The 23,786-nt window shown below is 45.1% G+C and overlaps 1 protein-coding gene across 1 annotated transcript in view; it reads right to left on the bottom strand.

Annotated features, from left to right (window-relative positions):
• Positions 1 to 12,992, bottom strand: part of LOC124019145 (protein-tyrosine kinase 2-beta-like) — an 84,322-nt gene extending 71,330 nt beyond the window's left edge. Inside the window, exon 1 of the mRNA XM_046334523.1 lies at positions 12,861 to 12,992. The gene's annotated coding sequence lies outside the window, so the exon portion shown is untranslated. The remainder of the gene's footprint in view (positions 1 to 12,860) is intronic.
• Positions 12,993 to 23,786: the final 10,794 nt, after the last annotated feature.

Here is a 23,786-nt window from a genome sequence, read left to right as displayed (position 1 = left end):
CCTGTTTGGACTTAAATAAACTCTGTTTCTGTTAAGTCGCTTTTGGGTCCTCTTTCACCTGCATGACAGAAGGAACCGACCAAGGAATGGACCCAGCGACTTCAGACGCTCGTTACACTGCCGTCAAGATCCAAGGAGCCATGCTCGGCAGACACGAGCAGGAATTGTCTGCTGCTCGCCATGCCGTGGAGAACCTGGCCGCTCAGGTTTCCGACCTCTCTGGACAGTTCCAGAGTCTACGTCTCGTGCCACCTGTTACTTCCTGGCCTGCCGAGCCTCCAGAACCTAGGGTTAATAACCCACCTTGCTACTCCGGTCAGCCCACTGAGTGCCGCTCCTTTCTCACGCAGTGTGAGATTGTGTTCTCTCTCCAACCCAACACATACTCTAGAGAGAGAGCTCGGGTTGCTTACGTCATTTCACTCCTTACTGGCCGGGCTCGAGAATGGGGCACAGCTATCTGGGAGGCAAGGGCTGATTGCTCTAACAAGTTCCAGAACTTTAAAGAGGAGATGATTCGGGTTTTGACCGTTCAGTTTTTGGTAGGGAGGCTTCTAGGGCCCTGGCTTCCTTATGCCAAGGTGAACGGTCCATAACGGATTATTCTATTGAGTTTCGCACTCTTGCTGCCTCTAGTGAGTGGAACGAGCCGGCGCTGCTCGCTCGTTTTCTGGAGGGACTCCACGCTGTGGTTAAGGATGAGATTCTCTCCCGGGAGGTTCCTTCAGATGTGGACTCTTTGATTGCTCTCGCCATCCGCATAGAACGACGGGTAGATCTTCGTCACCGGGCTCGTGGAAGAGAGCTCGCATCAACGGTGTTTCCCTGCTCCGCATCGCAACCATCTCCCTCCTCTGGCTTTGAGACTGAGCCCATGCAGCTGGGAGGGATTCGCATCTCGACTAAGGAGAGGAACGGAGGATCACCAACCGCCTGTGCCTCTATTGCGGAGTTGCTGGACATTTTGTTAATTCATGTCCAGTAAGAGGCCAGAGCCCATCAGTAAGCGGAGGGCTACTGGTGAGCGCTACTACTCAGGCCTCTTCATCTAGATCTTGTACTACTATGTCGGTCCATCTACGCTGGACCGGTTCGGGTGCTACATGCAGTGCCTTGATTGACTCTGGGGCTGAGGGTTGTTTCATGGACGAAGCATGGGTTCGGAAACATAACATTCCTTTCAGACCGTTAGACAAGCCTACGCCCATGTTTGCCTTAGATGGTAGTCATCTTCCCAGTATCAAATTTGAGACACTACCTTTAACTCTCACAGTATCTGGTAACCACAGTGAGACTATTTCTTTTTGATTTTCCGTTCACCGTTTACACCTGTTGTTTTGGGTCATCCCTGGCTAGTATGTCATAATCCTTCTATTAATTGGTCTAGTAATTCTATCCTATCCTGGAACGTTTCTTGTCATGTGAAGTGTTTAATGTCTGCCATCCCTCCCGTTTCTTCTGTCCCTACTTCTCAGGAGGAACCTGGCGATTTGACAGGAGTGCCGGAGGAATATCATGATCTGCGCACGGTCTTCAGTCGGTCCCGAGCCAACTCCCTTCCTCCTCACCGGTCGTATGATTGTAGTATTGATCTCCTTCCGGGGGACCACTCCTCCTCGAGGTAGACTATACTCTCTGTCGGCTCCCGAACGTAAGGCTCTCGAGGATTATTTGTCTGTGTCTCTTGACGCCGGTACCATAGTGCCTTCTTCCTCTCTGGCCGGGGCGGGGTTCTTTTTGTTAAGAAGAAGGACGGTACTCTGCGCCCCTGCGTGGATTATCGAGGGCTGAATGACATAACGGTTAAGAATCGTTATCCGCTTCCCCTTATGTCATCAGCCTTCGAGATTCTGCAGGGAGCCAGGTGCTTTACTAAGTTGGACCTTCGTAACGCTTACCATCTCGTGCGCATCAGAGAGGGGGACGAGTGGAAAACGGCGTTTAACACTCCGTTAGGGCATTTTGAGTACCGGGTTCTGCCGTTCGGTCTCGCCAATGCGCCAGCTGTTTTTCAGGCATTAGTTAATGATGTTCTGAGAGACATGCTGAACATCTTTGTTTTTGTCTATCTTGACGATATCCTGATTTTTTCTCCGTCACTCGAGATTCATGTTCAGCACGTTCGACGTGTTCTACAGCGCCTTTTAGAGAATTGTCTCTACGTAAAGGCTGAGAAGTGCTCTTTTCATGTCTCCTCCGTTACTTTTCTCGGTTCCGTTATTTCCGCTGAAGGCATTCAGATGGATTCCGCTAAGGTCCAAGCTGTCAGTGATTGGCCCGTTCCAAGGTCACGTGTCGAGTTGCAGCGCTTTTTAGGTTTCGCTAATTTCTATCGGCGTTTCATTCGTAATTTCGGTCAAGTTGCTGCCCCTCTCACAGCTCTTACTTCTGTCAAGACGTGTTTTACGTGGTCCGGTTCCGCCCAGGGAGCTTTTGATCTTCTAAAAGAACGTTTTACGTCCGCTCCTATCCTCGTTACTCCTGACGTCACTAGACAATTCATTGTCGAGGTTGACGCTTCAGAGGTAGGCGTGGGAGCCATTCTATCCCAGCGCTTCCAGTCTGACGATAAGGTTCATCCTTGTGCTTATTTTTCTCATCGCCTGTCGCCATCTGAGCGCAACTATGATGTGGGTAACCGTGAACTGCTCGCCATCCGCTTAGCCCTAGGCGAATGGCGACAGTGGTTGGAGGGGCGACCGTTCCTTTTGTCGTTTGGACAGACCATAAGAACCTTGAGTACATCCGTTCTGCCAAACGACTTAATGCCCGTCAAGCTCGTTGGGCGTTGTTTTTCGCTCGTTTCGAGTTTGTGATTTCTTACCGTCCGGGTAGCAAGAACACCAAGCCTGATGCCTTATCCCGTCTGTTTAGTTCTTCTGTGGCTTCTACTGATCCCGAGGGGATTCTTCCTTATGGGCGTGTTGTCGGGTTAACAGTCTGGGGAATTGAAAGACAGGTTAAGCAAGCACTCACGCACACTGCGTCGCCGCGCGCTTGTCCTAGTAACCTCCTTTTCGTTCCTGTTTCCACTCGTCTGGCTGTTCTTCAGTGGGCTCACTCTGCCAAGTTAGCTGGTCATCCCGGTGTTCGAGGCACTCTTGCGTCTATTCGCCAGCGCTTTTGGTGGCCGACTCAGGAGCGTGACACGCGCCGTTTCGTGGCTGCTTGTTCGGACTGCGCGCAGACTAAGTCGGGTAACTCTCCTCCTGCCGGTCGTCTCAGACCGCTCCCCATTCCTTCTCGACCATGGTCTCACATCGCCTTAGACTTCATTACCGGTCTGCCTTTGTCTGCGGGAAGACTGTGAGAGCCGCCAATAAACGCAGGATTAAGAGTCCAAGGTATTGTTGCGGCCAGAGAGTGTGGCTTTCCACTCGCAACCTTCCTCTTACGACAGCTTCTCGTAAGTTGACTCCGCGGTTCATTGGTCCGTTCCGTGTCTCCCAGGTCGTCAATCATGTCGCTGTGCGACTGCTTCTTCCGCGACATCTTCGTCGCGTCCATCCTGTCTTCCATGTCTCCTGTGTTAAGCCCTTTCTTCGCACCCCCGTTCGTCTTCCCCCCCCCTCCCGTCCTTGTCGAGAGCGCACCTATTTACAAGGTACATAAGATCATGGACATGCGTTCTCGGGGACGGGGTCTCCAATACTTAGTGGATTGGGAGGGTTACGGTCCTGAGGAGAGGAGTTGGGTTCCGTCTCGGGACGTGCTGGACCGTTCACTCATCGATGATTTCCTCCGTTGCCGCCAGGATTCCTCCTCGAGTGCGCCAGGAGGCGCTCGGTGAGTGGGGGGGTACTGTCATGTTTGTCATTTATTATCATGTCTTGTCCCTGTGCTCCCCATTCTATTCGTTTCCCTCTGCTGGTCTTATTTGGTTCTTTCCGTCTTTCTATCCCTCTCTCTCCCCCTCCCTCTCTCACTCTCTCGCTCTCTCTTCTCTCTATCGTTCCGTTCCTGCTCCCAGCTGTTCCTATTCCCCTAATCATCATTTAGTCTTCCCACACCTGTTCCCGATCCTTTCCCTGATTAGAGTCCCTATTTATTCCTTTGTGTTCCGTTCCTGTCCCGTCGGTTCCTTGTTTAGTATTCACCATGCTGTGATTGCGTTTCGCCCTGTCCTGTCGTGTTTTTGCTGTGATTGTGTATCGCCCTGTCCTGTCGTGTTTTTTGCCTTCATCAGATGCTGCGTGTGAGCAGGTGTCTCTGTCAACTACGGCCTGCGCCTACCCGAAGCGACCTGCAGTCTGTGGCCGCTTCTCCAGTTATTCCCCTCTACAGACTAGAGGATTTCTGTTATTCCCTGTTTGGACTTAAATAAACTCTGTTTCTGTTAAGTCGCTTTTGGGTCCTCTTTCACCTGCATGACAGTTACATTGAACTGGGTGAATATGAATGACAGTAACCTAAACCTGTCACTGTTACATTGAACTGGGTGAATGACAGTAACCTAAACCTGTCACTGTTACATTGAACTGGGTGAATATGAATGACAGTAACCTAAACCTATCACTGTTACATTGAACTGGGTGAATATGAATGACAGTAACCTAAACCTGTCACTGTTACATTGAACTGGGTGAATATGAATGACAGTAACCTAAACCTATCACTGTTACATTGAACTGGGTGAATATGAATGACAGTAACCTAAACCTATTGATGTTACATTGAACTGGGTGAATATGAATGACAGTAACCTAAACCTATCACTGTTACATTGAACTGGGTGAATATGAATGACAGTAACCTAAACCTGTCACTGTTACATTGAACTGGGTGAATGACAGTAACCTAAACCTGTCACTGTTACATTGAACTGGGTGAATGACAGTAACCTAAACCTGTCACTGTTACATTGAACTGGGTGAATGACAGTAACCTAAACCTGTCACTGTTACATTGAACTGGGTGAATATGAATGACAGTAACCTAAACCTGTCACTGTTACATTGAACTGGGTGAATATGAATGACAGTAACCTAAACCTATCATTGAACTGTAACCTAAACCTATCACTGTTACATTGAACTGGGTGAATATGAATGACAGTAACCTAAACCTGTCACTGTTACATTGAGCTGGGTGAATATGAATGACAGTAACCTAAACCTATTGATGTTACATTGAACTGGGTGAATATGAATGACAGTAACCTAAACCTATCACTGTTACATTGAACTGGGTGAATATGAATGACAGTAACCTAAACCTATTGATGTTACATTGAACTGGGTGAATATGAATGACAGTAACCTAAACCTATCACTGTTACATTGAACTGGGTGAATATGAATGACAGTAACCTAAACCTATTGATGTTACATTGAACTGGGTGAATATGAATGACAGTAACCTAAACCTATCACTGTTACATTGAACTGGGTGAATATGAATGACAGTAACCTAAACCTATTGATGTTACATTGAACTGGGTGAATATGAATGACAGTAACCTAAACCTATCACTGTTACATTGAACTGGGTGAATATGAATGACAGTAACCTAAACCTATTGATGTTACATTGAACTGGGTGAATATGAATGACAGTAACCTAAACATGTCACTGTTACATTGAACTGGGTGAATGTAATATGAATGAAATCGTCCTCCCTCATCATAAACGGCAGTGACCGTCACTGATACACATAGATTTTGTTTTCTAGATATGTGGTAGTAGTGTAGTGGTCTGAGGGCTGAAATGTAATATCATGTCAAATGTTGAACTGTACAGAACTACTGTAATGTTACTGGACCCCAGGAAGAGTATGTGTATTTATTATGGATCCCCATTAGTTCCTGCCAAGGCAGCAGCTACTCTTCCTGGGGTTTATTATGGATCCCCATTAGTTCCTGCCAAGGCAGCAGCTTCTCTTCCTGGGGTTTATTATGGATCCCCATTAGTTCCTGCCAAGGCAGCAGCTACTCTTCCTGGGGTTTATTATGGATCCCCATTAGTTCCTGCCAAGGCAGCAGCTACTCTTCCTGGGGTTTATTATGGATCCCCATTAGTTCCTGCCAAGGCAGCAGCTACTCTTCCTGGGGTTTATTATGGATCCCCATTAGTTCCTGCCAAGGCAGCAGCTACTCTTCCTGGGGTTTATTATGGATCCCCATTAGTTCCTGCCAAGGCAGCAGCTTCTCTTCCTGGGGTTTATTATGGATCCCCATTAGTTCCTGTCAAGGCAGCAGCTACTCTTCCTGGGGTTTATTATGGATCCCCATTAGTTCCTGCCAAGGCAGCAGCTACTCTTCCTGGGGTTTATTATGGATCCCCATTAGTTCCTGCCAAGGCAGCAGCTACTCTTCCTGGGGTTTATTATGGATCCCCATTAGTTCCTGCCAAGGCAGCAGCTACTCTTCCTGGGGTTTATTATGGATCCCCATTAGTTCCTGTCAAGGCAGCAGCTACTCTTCCTGGGGTTTATTATGGATCCCCATTAGTTCCTGCCAAGGCAGCAGCTACTCTTCCTGGGGTTTATTATGGATCCCCATTAGTTCCTGCCAAGGCAGCAGCTACTCTTCCTGGGGTTTATTATGGATCCCCATTAGTTCCTGCCAAGGCTGCAGGTACTCTTCCTGGGGTTTATTATGGATCCCAATTAGTTCCTGCCAAGGTAGCAGCTACTCTTCCTGGGGTTTATTATGGATCCCCATTAGTTCCTGCCAAGGCAGCAGCTACTCTTCCTGGGGTTTATTATGGATCCCCATTAGTTCCTGCCAAGGCAGCAGCTACTCTTCCTGGGGGTTACATAATTCACAACACATGAAATGTCCTCAGGCCCCTACTCTACTACCACATATCTACAACACAAAATCCATGTGTACGTGTTGTGTATAGCGCGTATGTTATTGTGTGTGTGTGTGTGTGTGTCTCTTCACAGTCCTCGCATCTGCCTTGGCAGGATTTAAATGGGGATCCTTAATAAATACAAATACACTGGGTCACTGGGTCAGTGGGTCACAGAGGGTCACAGTGGGTCACAGAGGGTCACAGTGGGTCACAGAGGGTCACAGTGGGTCACAGAGTGTCACAGAGGGTCACAGTGGGTCACAGTGGGTCACATCCATAAAGGGCTGGTAACAGGAATGTGAGAGCTGATCTCTGGAGGGTTTAATCTTTAACAGGCACGAGAGGCACAGATGGGGAGACCTCGACAGGGTTGGAAGTATGTTTTTGTTTGTGTGTGGGAAACAGCCTTGACAAACTGTTACCGAGCAGAAGGGATAAAAACAGACAGAGAAAGAAATAACATGTCATCTAGTTTTACTGTGGGACAACATTACCAACCTGACAGAGCAAAATATATGTTTAAATGTTTAAATGCCTTTAACACAGCAAAGGTGTTGGTGTGCCTTCAATGCAACTAGTTAGGGACCGTCAACAAAGTGCATAATCAATGATCCCAACATTCAAATTTCAATAGCTCTCACACCACTTGACTTTGCAACGGTCCATTATTCTTCATTATAAATATATGTAGAAATATATGTAGAAATATATATATATACACAAAATTACTTAAACTTCAATAGCTCCTTGACCATGTGACCTAGACACCTCAAACCAACACAAAATGTTTCACATTTTCTTTTACCTTAATTTATTAGTTACAGTTTTTACTTGGAATATCAGTCTCAATGATTGTAGTAGTTAATTTAATGTAATTTCTGTAAGAAAAATAATACTATTTTCATGCGCACGTTGGAAGAATTTGATTGTCCGCAGCCGCCCAACTATGTGAGTCTTTTGTAGCTCAGTTGGTAGAGCATGGCGCTTGTAACGCCAGGGTAGTGGGTTCGATTCCCGGGATCACCCATACGTAGAATGTATGCACACATGACTGTAAGTCGCTTTGGATAAAAGCGTCTGCTAAATGGCATATATTATTATTATTATTATAAGTCCCGCATCAGACTATAACCCGCAAATAGGCCGAAAATTGGACAGGGTGCAAGATTTTTTATTTAAAAATGGTAATGCAGCTGCCCCTGCCAGTGGATGCTGCTCAGGGGAGGACGGCTCATATTATTGTCTGGAATGGAGTCAATGGAATGGTATCAAATAGTTACGGCCGATTTCAAGTTTTCATAACAATCGGAAAAAAATATGTACACCTTTATTTAACTAGGCAAGTCACACATTCTTATTTTCAATGACGGCCTAGGAACGGTGGGTTAACTGCCTTGTTCATGGGCAGAATGACAGATTTCTACCTTGTCAGCTTGGTGGATTCAACCTTGCAACCTTACAGTTGGATTGTATTTATCATCATTAGTCATTTAGGTCAACATTGGATCATTCAGAGATCCTCACTGAACTTCTGGAGAGAGTTTGCTGCACTGAAAGTAAAGGGGCTGAATAATTTTGCACGCCCAATTTTTCCGTTTTTGATTTGTTAAAAAAAGTTTGAAATATCCAATAAATGTCGTTCCACTTCATGATTGTGTCCCACTTGTTGTTGATTCTTCACAAAAATACAGTTTTATATCTTTATGTTTGAAGCCTGAAATGTGGCAAAAGGTCGCAAAGTTCAAGGGGGCCGAATACTTTCGCAAGGAACTGTATGTTTTGTTCGATAAAGTGCTCCACCCTCCTCTACCCTCTATGCCTCCACCCTCCTCTAACCTCTATTCCTCCACCGTCCTATATATATATATATATTTATATCCAAAAATCGCATTTTACATTGGTGTGTTATGTTCAGTAGTTCCAAAACATCCGGTGATTTTGCAGAGAGCCACATCAATTTACAGAAATACTCATAATAAACATTGATAATAGATGCAACTATTATACATGGAACTTTAGATAAACTTCTCCTTAATGCAACCGCTGTGTCAGATTTCAAAAAAAACTTTACGGAAAAAGCATGACATGCAATAATCTGAGTACAGCGCTCAGAGACCAAAACAGCCAAAGAGATATCCGCCATGTTGTGGAGTCAACATTAGTCAGAAATAGCATTATAAATATTCACTTACCTTTGATGATCTTCATTAGAATGCACTCCCAGGAATCCCAGTTCCACAATAAATGTTTGATTTGTTCGATAAAGTTCATCATTTATGTCCAAATAGCTCCTTTTGTTAGGGCTTTTGGTAAACAAATCCAAACGCGTGTGCAAATCCAGCTGAAGGGTCAGCCGAAAAGTTATATAGTTCTCATTTACAACTGTGACCTGGTCAAGATAAAGCAAAGCAGTGTGACACAAACAACAACGCAGAGTTACACATGGAATAAACAAACATACAGTCAATAATACAGTAGAAAAAAGGCTATATACAGTGTGTGCAAATGAGGTAACATTAGGGAGGTTAGGCAATAAATATGCCGTAGTGGCAAAGTAATTACAATTTAGCAGTTAAACACTGGAGTGATAGATGTGCAGAAGATGAATGTGTATGTAAAGATACTGGGGTGCAAAGGAGGAAAAAAAAAATAACAATATGAGGTTGTTGGATGGGCTATTTACAGATGGGCTATGTACAGGTGCAGTGATCTATGAGCTGCTCTGACAGCTGATGCTTAAAGTTAGTGAGGGAGATATGAGTCTCCAGTTTCAGTGATTTTTGCAATTTGTTCCAGTCATTGGCAGCAGAGAACTAAAAGGAAAGGCAGCCAAAGGAGGAATTGGTTTTGAGGGTGACCAGTGAAATATACTTGCTGGAGCGCGTGCTGCTATGGTGACGAGTGAGCTGAGATAAGGCAGAGCTTTACCTAGCAAAGACTTATAGATGACCTGGAGCCAGTGGATTTGGCGCCGTATATGAAGCGAGGGCCAGCCAACGAGAGCATACAGGTCGCAGTGGTGCACCTAATACACCTAATGCACCCCTGAGCCATAGGACCTAATGAAGAGATGAGTCTTCAGCAAATATTTAAAGTTTGACACTGTTCCTCTCACATGGATCAGCAAGACTATTCCATAAAAGAGGAACTCTATTTAATTTTACCTTTATTTTACTAGGCAAGTCAGTTAAGAACAAATTCTCAATTTCAATGACAGCCTAGGAACAGTGGGTTAACTGCGTTGTTCAGGGGCAGAATGACAGATTTGTACCTTGTCAGCTTGGGGATTTATACTTGCAACCTTCCGGTTACTAGTCCAACACTCTAACCACTAGGCTACCCTGCCGCCTCTACACTCTAACCACTAGGCTACCCTGCCGCCCCTCTACTCTAACCACTAGGCTACCCTGCCACCTCTACACTCTAACCACTAGGCTACCCTGCCGCCCCTCCACTCTAACCACTAGGCTACCCTGCCATCTCTCTATAGGAGAAAGCCCTTCCTCCAGCTTTTTCCTTTGAAATTCTAGGGACAATAAGGAGGCCTTGTGACCGTAGCGTACGTGTAGGTACATAATGTACGGCAGGAACCAATCAGAGAGATAAGTAGGAGCAAGTCCCTGTAAATGCTTTGTAGCTTAACAGTAAAAACTTGAAAATCAGCCCAAGTCTTAACAGGAAGCCAGAGGTTAGCACTGGAGTAATGTGATTTTTAAAAAGTGTTTGATTCTAGTCAAAACATCTAACAAGAGATATAGGAGACTGGGGGGGGGCTAAATGGAGGGTAACTGTCTGAAGAGATGGTTATAAATATGAAAATGATGTGATGGATGTTTGAGGAGATTCAGAAGAGTCCAGCTGAGCTGAAGGCCCTGAAGACCCTGGTCCCCAATGGCCAGGAGTCTGGTCTTAGTAGTTATAAGGACGCTGGTGTCAGATAAGTGGAGTGAATGACAGGGAATCTAGATGTGCAAACGTGTCAGAACGATAAGAAAGAGCCAGGACATGGAGAGATGTGTTGCTGAGCAGTGGAGTCGGTGGAGAGGTGGACGGTTTTACGTTTGGATTGTAAGGGAAGTTTTCGGTTTCCAGTGAAATAAGAGATCCAAGGGTAGAACGAACACCGATGGTCTGTTGAAGGTTTAATATTATTCAGACAATGTGGACAATGAGAAGTAGCATACAGCCTGTACTGCAACCCTCCTTCATATCATAACACCAGGACCCAGAGGGGAGAGAACACTATTTCTTCCCTCCCCCACCTGCCAGCCCATCAGAATGCCTGCAAACAGATTGAGCCATAAAGGTAAGATAAGACCAAAATGGTGTACAGTTCAGGATGAGCACTGAAGCTACAGAATTCTGAACATATGGAAGAGGGTTGACAGAGAGGCTATAAAGATGAACATTGCAATTTTAACCAACTATTCAGAGAGTTGGGCTCTAATATTGTCATTTTATGGGTGTGCAATGTGTGTCCCTGACCTGTGAACAATACAACGTTGGTTTTAAGGTGACTAGGTCATGTGATCAAGGACCTATTGTAATTCTAAGTCAAACATTTAACAAATAAATTCAAGTAAAAGAAAATGTAACAATATTTCAGAAAACCAAAGGATCCCTACCCTTCCAACGTTGGTTTGAGGAGTCTAGGTCACATGGTCAAGGAGAAATTTAATTGTAAGTGCTTTTTTATCAATAAAATCATTTTTATTAAATGGAATCATTTGATGAGAAAACTAAAGCATGTGAAACATGCCTTTCTATATAAGGAATAACAAACAGTAGAAATCAGGTTTTTAAGTCACGCGGTTGAAGAGCTATTGAAATTTGAAATGTTCAAATATTTATATAAAATTGTGTAAGCACTTTATAGGAAAACCATGTGCGACGTGTGTCCCTAACCCGTGAACAATACAATGTTGGTTTATGCTGCGTAGGTCACATGGCCAAGGAGGTATTGAAATAAGTATTTTTTTAAATATATATATAAATATATATAAGTTAAAATGTTGGTATAATTTTAGGAGAAAACCAAAGGGTGTGCAACTTTCCTCTCTATGTAAGAAATAATGGACAGTTGAAATTAGGTTGCTAAGTCACTTGGTGTAACACTATTTGATTTTGAATATTGTGATCATGCACTTTGTTGACGGTCCCTAACTAGTTGCATTGACTTTGAGCGGGCTGCCTACAAGGTTGCCTTTTGATTATGAAGCTCGGGTCGGACTCGGGAAAATAAGACCTGTGCAATATTGTACACATGTTTTCCTTCATAAAGAGCCTAAACTGAGGTATATAGCTCATATAGTTCCCGAGCAAAAGAAGTTTGAAGTTCCTGAATGTCTGGCCAATATCGAATCTCAAACCAACTTTACCGCGGTAATCCACCTCACTTGTCAAAACTAGAACCAAAACACAGATAGATACACCCTGTATACTTGCCTATTCTATAAGAGAGTCCGTATAGCAAGAACACTTGTTTTGGAGTAGGCGGGGTTGCATACTGCAGCGTCATACACCCAGGCGCTGCAAGTACGTGTCAACAATTTCACCTGCAGAGACTTGCAGTGATAGTTGAGATTCTTCCAACTGAACTCAGGTAGCAAATGCAATGGAAAGAAATTCCACACGTTATGCATATGCTGTTCAAGTTCAAATGCTTGAATCCAAGGGTATCTCATATATCTATAACGGTAAAGGACTCATGCTATTAAGACGTGTTAATATATATATTACATGAATATATATATATATTATATCTATTACATATTACATGAAACACATGTTGTCCTCAGTCTTCATGTTTTGAACATTTCCTTTAGAGACACGACATGACATATTTGTAAACTGCTAGAAATAATACGACGTTCACTGTATAATTTTACTGACTTCAAACGACTCTTGAATAGTATCGTTTTGCGTGTCCCGTAAACAACAATCAATAACTCAGATCACTTGAAAGACGACGCAGCTGAGTCTCTTACACCTGAAGGTAAAGCCTACGTTTGACAGTTGTGAAAACACTTCTCAACATTGAGTTTTACGAATTTGCCTCTTACCTAATTTGAGAACTTGTCACCCCACAAGCATCTGCACGGAAAAGTTGATATTGTATATAGGCCTAGTCCTTTGGGTATTACCAGGTATTCCCTCGAAGAAGAAGTGCATGTAGAGCAGGAAGGTGTTTGCTCAAGCCACTCCCTTGTCGGTAGAATACTTCCTTATTTCTGTGGTATTACAATTTACATTGTGTTTTGAGCAAGTAATAGCTATGTTATAAACTGCGTTTGTGAATATATATATATTTGTATTATCATTTGGGTTCAAAACGTGTATATTCTCTATAGGCCTACACACTATAGTGTCTTAGAGTGGCATAAGCTATTCAAAACATAAAGTATAGTGGAATAAAGTCTGTATCCAATGTGTTTGCCAGAGAAATGGTTATGTATGTTGTTGAAATACTAGATACATTTACCACACGTTACCACGTCTTCTGTAGGCCTACTCAGGTTAGGTTGAATGTTTTAGGAGGCAGAGTTTTTGCAGGTGCAGTATTTCCACAGCGAGGAGTATTGCAATCCAACCTTGGGTCGCCTAATAACTAATAAAGAACACTAGAGGGCGCCATGGTTCTGTTTCTGAGACAGACAGCTGGGTCCTACACAGGGCCTGCTCTTGCCTTTCGGGGCCACTAAGACTTATTTACGTTGTAGTCATTTAGCAGATGCTCTTATCCGGGGGGACTTACAGGAGTAATTAGGGTTAAGTGCCTTGCTCAAGGGCTTATTAAGAGATGTTTCACATAATCGGCTCAGGGATTCTAACCAGCAACCCTACCCTGCCCCTAGGCTACCCTGCCCCTAGGCTACCTGCCCCCAGGCTACCCTGCCGCCCCTAGGCTACCTGCCCCTAGACTACCCTGCCACTAGGCTACCCTGCCACCCCTAGGCTACCCTGCCACTAGACTACCCTGCCGCCCCTAGGCTACCCTGCCACTAGACTACCCTGCCGCCCCTAGGCTACCCTGCCACTAGACCTCCCTGCCACTAGACTACCCTGCCGCCCCTAGGCTACCCTTCCACCCCTAGGCTACCCTGCCACTAGGCTACCCTGCCCCTAGACTACCCTGCCACTAGGCTACCCTGCCACCCCTAGGCTACCCTGCCCCTAGGCTACCTGCCCCTAGGCTACCTGACCCTAGGCTACCTGCCACTAGGCTACCTGCCCCTAGGCTACCCTGCCCCTAGGCTACCTGCCACTAGGCTACCTGCCCCTAGGCTACCCTGCCACTATGCTACCCTGCCCCTAGGCTACCTGGCCACTAGGCTACCCTGCCCCTAGGCTACCTGCCCCTAGGCTACCCTGCCCCTAGGCTACCCTGCCACTAGGCTACCCTGCCCCTAGGCTACCTGCCCCTAGACTACCCTGCCCCTAGGCTACCCTGCCTCTAGGCTACCCTGCCCCTAGGCTACCCTGCCCCTAGGCTACCTGCCCCTAGGCTACCCTGCCACTAGGCTACCCTGCCCCTAGGCTACCTGCCCCTAGACTACCCTGCCACTAGGCTACCCTGCCACTCGGCTACCCTGCCGCCCCTAGGCTACCTGCCCCTAGGCTACCCTGCCGCCCTAGGCTACCTGCCCCTAGGCTACCCTGCCACCCCTAGGCTACCCTGCCGCCCCTAGGCTACCCTGCCGCCCCTAGGCTACCCTGCCCCTAGGCTACCTGCCCCTAGGCTACCTGCCCCTAGGCTACCTGACCCTAGGCTACCCTGCCCCTAGGCTACCCTGCCCCTAGGCTACCTGACCCTAGGCTACCCTGCCCATAGGCTACCCTGCCCCTAGGCTACCTGACCCTAGGCTACCCTGCCCCTAGGCTACCTGACCCTAGGCTACCCTGCCCCTAGGCTACCCTGCTCCTAGGCTACCTGCCCTTAGGCTACCCTGCCCCTAGGCTACCCTGCCCTTTGGCTACCCTGCCACCCCTAGGCTACCTGGCCCTAGGCTACCTGCCACACTTACAGTATGTCCCGTTAATGAAATCTGAGTGAGAACGACTAACAAAATCAAACAATTTTCACACATTTCATTGCAATTCTGCTAATTTTCCCAAAGGGCAGAGATATATTTTTAAAATGAGTTATCCAGCTAATTTCCTTAAAATTCTACCCATTTCGCCATGACTTATGCTATGTGTGAGAGTGACTAACAACATTAATGGAGGCCCCCTGGGGGGCATGTGCCCTGCATGACCGGTCGGTATTGGACCATGATAGCTGACTCATTTACCAATCTAAAAATGGTTAGCTGACCTGGCTAATTGAGTGGCTGGTCAGTGACTGACATAACAAGAGAAACATTTTTCTGATACACAACCACATGTTTTACTTTCACCTGTTGTATTCCACTATTCGAACTCTCAACGGTAAGTTGAGACCCCTGACTGGGGCCCGGCCTTGTTCCTACACCCTGTGGACTTAAAAACTCCCTGGTTGGTTGGGGTGTTGCTCATTGTAGAGAATGTAGATGAAACAGCATATACAGAGGGGGTCAGGACGTTTAGAAGGAACAGCATATACAGAGGGGGGACATGAGGTGTTGAAGGAACAGCATATACAGAGGGGGGACATGAGGTGTTGAAGGAACAGCATATACAGAGGGGGTACATGAGGTTTAGAAGGAACAGCATATACAGAGGGGGGACATGAGGTTTAGATGGAACAGCATATACAGAGGGTGGACATGAGGTGTTGAAGGAACAGCATATACAGAGGGGGGACAGGACGTTTAGAAGGAACAGCATATACAGAGGGGGGACGTGAGGTGTTGAAGGAACAGCATATACAGAGGGTGGACATGAGGTGTTGAAGGAACAGCATATACAGAGGGGGTACATGACGTTTAGAAGGAACAGCATATACAGAGGGTGGACATGAGGTGTTGAAGGAACAGCATATACAGAGGGTGGACGTGAGGTGTAGAAGGAACAGCATATACAGAGGGTGGACGTGAGGTGTAGAAGGAACAGCATATACAGAGGGGGACAGGACGTTTAGAAGGAACAGCATATACAGAGGGGAAAACATCTCAACGCAACATGCCGACCTGGTTCGGGGCATCATTTTCAAGTTACTCCACCTCACTCAGCCATCCAAACTCTCCCATACCAGTCACTCCACTCCAGCCAGTATGTTAGGGAGTTCAGAATAGCTGTGAGTGTGTGAATTCTAGACTAGAGAGAGTGGGCTATGGGGTTAGCATATCTGTGGTTGTATACTAGCCATACCCCTCCAGTCCAGCTAGTAGACTGCCAGGGAAGGGACATGGCATAACTATGGTTGTGTACTAGACAGTGACAGCTGCTATGGGGGTTCACGTCTGGGGCAGGAGCGGGCATGAACAAGCCTCACCCTCCCACCACCCAACCTGAGCCAACAACACTACACCAACACTCCCACTGCACTGACTATATCAACAACACAGTACCACAGTGTCAAAGGCAGGCAGGCATCCACAACAGGTGCCACACCACACACACACACACACACGATAGTCTGACTGGGGCTGTGCCAATGGCAGTATATCTAGCTACTGTATCTGGGCACAGAGGTGGCATGAGTTGCCATTTCCCTTTAAATGATCTACCAACTATCCCTTTAAATGATCTACCAACTATCCCTTTCTAAATCCAAGATGGTGTAACAGTCAGGTGTCTTTGTCTTTTTCTTGTCATGTCCCCTATATATCTATTTTCTCCGCATATATTTCATATATTTTTGTAAAATATTTTTTTAACCTCAACTTCAACACACTCTCCTGCAACCCGCCTCACCCAATGTGGTATGGATCTGCTATTTTCTTTACTTTAGAACCGGAACCCCCAAGCCAAGCTAGCCAGCTAACTAGCTGCTAGCTAGTAGTCAGCTAGCCACTGCTAGCAGTCATCAGCTAACCTTTAGCCTGGACAACTCCTGACAGTCTGCACAGCGTGATTCAACCCAGAGCTTACCGGACTCTTTTTCCCCACTTCTCTGGACTCCTACCGCAAGCTCTGAACCTCTTCACCTGGATCAAGCAGCTAGCTAGCTGCTATCCAAGTGGCTTCTCCTAGCTAACGTCTCTATCCCGAAGCAAGCACCAATTAGCCTGGACGTAGCCTATGCTAGGCCCATCTCCCAGCTAGCTAGCTGCTATCAAAGTGGCTACTACTGGCTAACGTCTCTGTCCAGAAACAAGCCGCAATTAGCCTGGAGGTAGCCTATGCTAGGCCCATATCCCAGCTAGCTAGCTGCTATTCAAGTGGCTTCTCCTGGCTAACGTCCCTGTCCCGAAACAAGCACCAATTAGCCTGGAGGTAGCCTATGCTAGGCCCATCTCCCAGCTAGCTAGCTGTTATCCAAGTGGCTTCTCCTGGCTAACGTCCCTGTCCCGAAACAAGCACCAATTAGCCTGGAGCTAGCCTATGCTAGGCCCATCTCCCAGCTAGCTGAAGAGGTCCATCAGCCACTCCTTGGTCTACAATACCTATTTTGCCAATTGGCCTGGACCCCTTTTACTGCCGATTCGGAGCCCCGCCGATCCTTCATGGCTGGTGTGCCAACGTAACCACCCGAGGGAGCTACAACAGACTCTTCAGTCACGACATCCCACTAAGGCCCTTCTGCTAGCCTGCTATCCCCGGCCCGCTAGCTGTCTGAATCGCCATGTCTCCAGCCCGCCTAGCTACTCACTGGACGCTATGATTGAGCATTCGGCTACGCATGCCTCTCCCTAAAGTAAATATGGCTTGTCCATTGCTGTTTCGGTTAGTGATTATTGTCTTATTTCACTTTAGAGCCTCCAGCCCTGCAAAATATGCCTTAGCTAACCCGTTTGTTCCACCTCCCACACATGCGGTGACCTCACCTGGTTTAAATGGTGTCTCTAGAGACAATACCTCTCTCATCGTCACACAATGCCTAGGTTTATCTCCACTGTATTCACATCCTACCATACCCTTGTCTGTTTATTATGCCTTGAATCTATTCTTCTGTGCCCAGAAACCTGCTTCTTTTATTCTCTGTTCCGAACGTACTAGATGACCAGTTCTTATAGCCTTCAGCCGTACCCTTATCCTACTCCTCCTCTGTTCCTCTGGTGATGTAGAGGTGAATCCAGGCCCTGCAGTGCCTAGTTCTACTCCCTTTCCCCAGGCCCTCTCATTTCTTGACTTCTGTAACTGTAAAAGCCTTGGTTTCATGCATGTTAACATTAGAAGCCTCCTCTCTAAGTTTGTTTTATTCACTGCTTTAGCAAACTCTGCCAGCCGGATGTCCTAGCCGTGTCGGAATCCTGGCTTAGGAACACCACCAAAAATCCTGAAATCTCCATCCATAACTAAAACATTTTCTGACTAGATAGAACTGGCAAAGGAGTGGAAATGCAATCTACTGCAGAGATAGCCTGCAGAGTTTTGTCCTACTATTCAGGTCTGTGCCCAAACAATTTGAGCTTCTACTTTTAAAAATCCACCTTTCCAGAAACCAGTCTCTCACCGTTGCCGCTTGCTAAAGACCACCCTCTGTCCCCAGCTGTGCCCTGGATATGTGAATGGATTGCGCCCCAACTATCGTCAGAGCTCATACTGTTAGGTGACCAAAACTGGGACATGCTTAACACCCCGGCCATCCTACAATCTAAGATAGGTGAACCTCAATCTCACACAAATTATCAATGAACCTACCAGGTACAACCCCATATCCGTAAACACGGGAACCCTCATAGATATCATCCTAACCAACCTGCCCTTCAATTCCAAATACACCTCTGCTGTCTTTAACCATGATCACAGCGACCACTGCCTCATGTTTATTTTAAGGGGTGGATCAGCTTAATATTGCGGAAAGATTGTTGCTTCCATCAATTTAATATTCTGCCTCATTTCCAATCCCCCATATATATATATAATATAAGGCTGTATATATTTTTGGGGTAAATATATGTATCCATATACATACACGTATATACATACACATACCTATATAGACATACATTTATACACATATATACATACACATACCTATATAGATATACCTATATACACATACCTATATAGATATACATACCTATATAGATATACACATATACACATACACATACCTATATAGACATACATATACATACACATACCTATATACAGTGCCTTGCGAAAGTATTCGGCCCCCTTGAACTTTGCGACCTTTTGCCACATGTCAGGCTTCAAACATAAAGATATAAAACTGTATTTTTTTGTGAAGAATCAACAACAAGTGGGACACAATCATGAAGTAGAACGACATTTATTGGATATTTCAAACTTTTTTAACAAATCAAAAACTGAAAAATTGGGCGTGCAAAATTATTCAGCCCCCTTAAGTTAATACTTTGTAGCGCCACCTTTTGCTGCGATTACAGCTGTAATTCGCTTGGGGAATGTCACTATCAGTTTTGCACATCGAGAGACTGAAATGTTTTCCCATTCCTCCTTGCAAAACAGCTCGAGCTCAGTGAGGTTGGATGGAGAGCATTTGTGAACAGCAGTTTTCAGTTCTTTCCACAGATTCTCGATTGGATTCAGGTCTGGACTTCGACCATTCTAACACCTGGATATGTTTATTTTTGAACCATTCCATTGTAGATTTTGCTTAATGTTTTGGATCATTGTCTTGTTGGAAGACAAATCTCCGTCCCAGTCTCAGGTCTTTTGCAGACTCCATCAGGTTTTCTTCCAGAATGGTCCTGTATTTGGCTCCATCCATCTTCCCATCGATTTTAACCATCTTCCCTCTCCCTGCTGAAGAAAAGCAGGTCCAAACCATGATGCTGCCACCACCATGTTTGACAGTGGGGATGGTATCTTTAAGAAATGGCTTTCTTCTTGCCACTCTTCCATAAAGGCCAGATTTGTGCAATATACGACTGATTGTTGTCCTATGGACAGAGTCTCCCACCTCAGCTGTAGATCTCTGCAGTTCATCCAGAGTGATCATGGGCCTCTTGGCTGCATCTCTGATCAGTCTTCTCCTTGTATGAGCTGAAAGTTTAGAGGGACGGCCAGGTCTTGGTAGATTTGCAGTGGTCTGATACTCCTTCCATTTCAATATTATCGCTTGCACAGTGCTCCTTGGGATGTTTAAAGCTTGGGAAATCTTTTTGTATCCAAATCCGGCTTTAAACTTCTTCACAACAGTATCTCGGACCTGCCTGGTGTGTTCCTTGTTCTTCATGATGCTCTCTGCGCTTTTAACGGACCTCTGAGACTATCACAGTGCAGATGCATTTATACGGAGACTTGATTACACACAGGTGGATTGTATTTATCATCATTAGTCATTTATGTCAACATTGGATCATTCAGAGATCCTCACTGAACTTCTGCACTTGATCAGCACAAAAACATCCTGTGGCGTACTGCATTAGCATCGAATAGCTCCCGTGATATGCAACTTATCAGGTAAGTTAGGAACCAATATACACAAAACCTCGCCTTTGGAAAGCAAAGGCGAGGTTTTTCAAACAGAAATTTGCATCCTGTAGCACAAACTCCAAAATGTTCTGGGACACTGTAAACTCCATGGAGAATAAGAGCACCTCCTCTCAGCTGGGCACTGCACTGAGACTAGGAAGCACTGTCACCACCAATAAATCCAGGATAATTGAGAATTTCGATAAGCATTTTTCTACGGCTGGCAATGCTTTCCACCTGGCTACCCCTACCCCGGTCAACCTCCCTGCACCCCCCACAGCAACTTGCCCAAGCCTGCCCCATTTCTGCTTCACGCAAATCGAGATAGCTGATGTTCTGAAAGAGCTGCAAAATCTGGACCCCCACAAATCAGCCAGGCTAGACAATCTGGACCGTCTCCTTATTCCGTCTCATTGCTGGACCGTCTCCAACCCCTATTACTAGACTGTTCAACCTCTTGTTCGCATCGTCTGAGATCACCAAAGATTGAAAAGCTGCCGAGGTCATCCCCCTCTTCAAAGGGGGAGACAATCTAGACCAAAACTGTTACAGACCTATATCCACCCTGCCCTGCCCTGCCCTGCCCTGCCCTGCCCTGCCCTGCCCTGCCCTGCCCTGCCCTGCCCTGCCTCTAGACCCAAACTGTTACAGACCTATATCCATCCTGCCCTGCCTTTCTAAAGTCTTTGTGAAAAGCCATGTGAACAAACAGATCACCGACCATTTTGAATCCCACCGTACCTTCTCCGCTATGCAATCTGGTTTCAGAGCTGGTCATGGGTGCACCTCAGTCACGCTCAAGGTCCTAAACGATATCATAACCGCCATCGATAAGAGACAATACTGTGCAGCTGTATTCATCGACCTGGCCAAGGCTTTCAACTCTGTCAATCACCTTATTCTTATCGGCAGACTCAACAGCCTTGGTTTCTCAAATGATTGCCTCGCCTGGTTCACCAACTACTTCTCAGACAGTTCAGTGTGTCAAATCGGAGGGCCTATTGTCCAGACCTCTGGCAGTCTCTGTGGGGGTGCCACAGGGTTCAATTCTCGGGCCAACTCTTTTCTCTGTATACATCAATGATGTCGATCTTGCTGCTGGTGATTCTCTGATCCACCTCTACGCAGACGACACCATTCTGTATACTTCTGGCCCTTCTCTGGACACTGTGTAAACTAACCAGACAAGCTTCAATGCCATACAACTGTCCTTCCGTGGCCTCCAACTTCTCTTAAATGCAAGTAAAACTAAGTGCATGCTTTCAACCGATCTCTGCCCGCACCTGCCTGACCATCCAGCATCACTACTCTGGACAGTTCTGACTTGTAAAGTTGTAAATGAGAACTTGTTCTCAACTGGCCTACCAGGTTAAATAGAGTTGAAATAAAAAAAATAAAAAAATAAAACATTCTCTACCAACTCTCCCTTTCTATTCTCTACCAACTATCCCTTTATATTCTCTACCAACTATCCCTTTAAATGATCAACTAACTACCCTTTAAATGATCTACCAACTATCCCTTTAAAGGATCTACTAACTATCCCTTTAAATGATCTACCAACTATCCCTTTATATTCTCTACCAACTATCCCTTTAAATGATCTACTAACTATCCCTTTAAATGATCTACTAACTATCTCATTCTATTCTCTACCAATTATCCCTTTAAATGATCTACCAACTATCCCTTTCAATTCTCTACCAACTATCCCATTAAATGGTCTACCAACTATCCCTTTAAATGATCCACCAACTACCCCTTTCTATTCTCTACCACCTATCCCTTTAAATGATCTACCAACTATCCCTTTCAATTCTCTACCAACTATCCCATTAAATGATCTACCAACTATCCCTTTAAATGATCTACCAACTATCCCATTAAATGATCTACCAACTATCCCTTTCAATTCTCTACCAACTATCCCATTAAATGATCTACCAACTATCCCTTTAAATGATCTACCAACTATCCCATTAAATGATCTACCAACTATCCCTTTAAAGGATCTACCAACTATCCCATTAAATGATCTACCAACTATCCCTTTAAATGATCTACCAACTATCCCTTTAAATGATCTACCTACTATCCCATTAAATGGTCTACCAACTATCCCTTTAAATGATCTACCTACTATCCCTTTAAATGATCTACCTACTATCCCTTTAAATGATCTACCAACTATCCCTTTAAATGATCTATCAACTATCCCTTTAAATGATCTACCAACTATCCCTTTAAATGATCTACCTACTATCCCTTCTGTAGCTCAGTTGGTAGAGCTTGGCGCTTGTAACGCCAGGGTAGTGGGTTCGATCCCCGGGACCACCCATATGTAGAATGTATGCACACATGACTGTAAGTCGCTTTGGATAAAAGCGTCTGCTAAATGGCATATATTATTATTATCTACCTACTATCCCTTTAAATGATCTACCAACTATCCCTTTAAATGATCTACCTACTATCCCTTTCTATTCTCTACCAACTATCCCTTTAAATGATCTACCTACTATCCCTTTCTATTCTCTACCAACTATCCCTTTAAATGATCTACCTACTATCCCTTTCTATTCTCTACCAACTATCCCTTTAAATGATCTACCTACTATCCCTTTCTATTCTCTACCAACTATCCCTTTAAATGATCTACCTACTATCCCTTTAAATGATCTACCTACTATCCCATTAAATGGTCTACCAACTATCCCATTAAATGATCTACCAACTATCCCTTTAAATGATCTACCAACTATCTCTTTAAATGATCTACCAACTATCCCTTTAAATGATCTACCAACTATCCCTTTAAATGATCTACCAACTATCTCTTTAAATGATCTACCAACTATCCCTTTAAATGATCTACCTACTATCCCTTTAAATGATCTACCAACCCTCCCTTTAAATGATCTACCTACTATCCCTTTAAATGATCTACCTACTATCCCTTTAAATGATCTACCTACTATCCCTTTAAATGATCTACTAACTATCCCTTTAAATGATCTACTAACTATCTCATTCTATTCTCTACCAATTATCCCTTTAAATGATCTACCAACTATCCCTTTCAATTCTTTTAAAAGGACTCGGAAGTAGCCAATAGCTGAGTAATTATGAGACTTGGAAACTGTGGCAAGGCAAGAATGGCACAAAGGAAAAGGATGATGATCTCTGAGGTCAGTGTTGCATTTTGTCCAGCAGGGGGCATGATAATACTAATACATCGAGAGAAGGAACTCTACTGCGCTCACAGGGATCACAATATTTGCCTCGTACTTTTTTCCAGAATAGGCTACACAAGAAAATGTATGTTTTTTTAAAATTCTTACTGTTATTCAAGGTCAGTTGATATAGTCCTTCCTACCTCACTGTAAGATGTGGTATGGTGTTCTACAAGGTCTCCCGAGTGGTGCAGCGGTCTAAAGCATTGCATCTCAGTGCAAGTAAGAGTAACTACGGTACCTGGTTTGAATCCAGGCCGTGATTGGGAG

The sequence above is a fragment of the Oncorhynchus gorbuscha genome, unplaced genomic scaffold, assembly GCF_021184085.1.
Source record: "Oncorhynchus gorbuscha isolate QuinsamMale2020 ecotype Even-year unplaced genomic scaffold, OgorEven_v1.0 Un_scaffold_71:::fragment_2:::debris, whole genome shotgun sequence".
Classification (NCBI taxonomy): Eukaryota; Metazoa; Chordata; class Actinopteri; order Salmoniformes; family Salmonidae; genus Oncorhynchus; species Oncorhynchus gorbuscha.
Note: the sequence above shows the minus strand (reverse complement) of the source record. Positions and strands in the feature narration are given on the sequence as shown.